Here is a 2,084-nt window from a genome sequence, read left to right on the forward strand (position 1 = left end):
GCTTTTACATGCTCTTTTGGATTGGGTTCAGTGTTACTAGGTAGACTTCCTGGTGGTCTTTCTAAAATCAGTTTAGCAAGCTGGCCTATCTGAGTTTTGAGCCCTTGGATTGACGCTTGTTGATTCTTAAGTGTTGTTTTGGTATTCTGGAAACGAGTTTCTAACACCGAGATGAATTTCGTTAGCATCTCTTCAATGTTTGGCTTCTTTTCCTGATTGTAAGGTGGTTGTTGAAAACCTGGAGGATGTTGTGGCCTTTGATTTCCTTGGCCACCCCACGAGAAGTTGGGATGGTTCCTCCAACGTACATTATAAGTGTTATTATAAGGATTATTTTGAGGTCGAGGGTTATTACCTATGTAATTCAATTGCTCGTTTTCCATGTTGTGGCCATAGGGTGGGTATTCTGAATTGCTTGTTCCACCTCCATTTGCATCGTACTGCATTACTGGATGAGCATCTGAAGAAAGTAAACCATCAATTTTTCTATTCAAAAGTTCTACCTGATTAGAGAGCATAGTAACCGAATCGATGTTAAAAACGCCGACCGCTTTCATTGAATTTGTCTTCATGACTTGCCACTGATAATTATTCAGTGACATCTCTTCTATAAATTCATAAGCCTCTTCAGGTGTCTTATTATTGATAGTCCCACCAGTAGTTGCGTCAATCATCTGTCTAGTTGAAGGATTCAAGCCATTGTGAAAAGTTTGAAGCTGTAGCCAAAGTGGTAACCCATAGTGGGGGCACCTTCTTAATAGATCTTTGTATCTCTCCCATGCATCATAAAGAGTTTCTAGATCTATCTGTGTAAAAGAAGAGATATCATTCCTTAATTTAGCCGTTTTAGCCTGCGGAAAATATTTAAGTAAGAATTTTTCGGTCATTTGTTCCCAAGTAGTGATTAACCCTCATAGTAACGAGTTCAACCACTGTTTAGCATTATTCCTCAATGAAAAGGGAAACATCAGAAGGTGAATGACATCATCAGAAATGCCATTGATTTTAAAAGTATCGCAAAACTCTAGAAAATTTACCAAATGAGTGTTTGGATCCTCGTCCTGCAAACCATCAAACTGAACAAACTGTTGTATTATTTGAGTCGTGTTAGGTTTCAGTTCAAAATTATTTGTAGCAATAGAAGGTCTAACTATACTCGATTTAGCTCCTGTTAAACTAGGTTTGGCATAATCGTACATAGTACGAGGAGCAAGATCCTGATTTACCGGGTTCGCAACAGCCATAGGAGGTAGCGGATTATTATTATGATTATCAGCCATCTCCTCGGTTATGGTTTGAATATCATCCTCTTGCCCTTCCTCTATGTATCATAGGCTTCGCCTTATCTCTCTTCGACTTCTGTGTGCTGTGCTTTCGATCACACTATCAAAAAGTAGAGGTCCTGACGGGTTTCTTCTAGTTATAAACTATAAAAACCTGCCAGAAGTAAATAAAAGAAAATTTAGTGATAAAATTAAATTGCAATAAAATAAATGGCTAAAGTAATAAAAATTAAACATTCCTAATATCTTAGTTCCCTTGAAACGGCGCTAAAAACTTGATGTGTGTGATAAGTTTTATAATTATGATTGATCGTACTTGAAGACTAACTATTATCACGATAAAGGCAAGCGCACCTATCGAACAGTAGTATAGCTTATAGCAAGACCGGAATGTCGAGCCCACAAGAACTAAAAGTACTAGTATTAACCTTCTTTTTATTATCTACCCTAAAAATAAGGGGATTTGCTTTATCTAAACTAATTAACTAAACTAAGAATACAAAGGAAGTAAATTGGGGAAATACTTTTTGGAAAACTGATTGATTTAGACAATACCCAAGAAAGAATCCACCTAGACTTCACTTGTTATTTGACTCTGAATTAGACGATTTATTCACTTGACTCGATCCGTAGAAATCCCTAATTTATATTATTATCTCTCTCGAGACTAACAACGTCTAACCCTAGGTTGATTAATTGAAATCTCTTTCTAATTAAAACCCCGAGTGTTGCATTAACTCGATCTATGGATTCCCTTATTAGGTTTGACCCTAATCCGGCAGATTTATGTCGCCCTATGTC

General features: G+C 36.9%; 1 non-coding gene across 1 annotated transcript; it reads left to right on the top strand.

Moving 5' to 3' along the window:
• The first annotated feature begins 732 nt into the window (after positions 1 to 732).
• Positions 733 to 839, top strand: LOC128279978 (small nucleolar RNA R71). The gene has a single exon (XR_008270162.1). It is a non-coding gene; the product is annotated as a small nucleolar RNA R71 (small nucleolar RNA).
• Positions 840 to 2,084: the final 1,245 nt, after the last annotated feature.

The sequence above is a fragment of the Gossypium arboreum genome, chromosome 8, assembly GCF_025698485.1.
Source record: "Gossypium arboreum isolate Shixiya-1 chromosome 8, ASM2569848v2, whole genome shotgun sequence".
In the NCBI taxonomy this organism is placed as follows: domain Eukaryota; kingdom Viridiplantae; phylum Streptophyta; class Magnoliopsida; order Malvales; family Malvaceae; genus Gossypium; species Gossypium arboreum.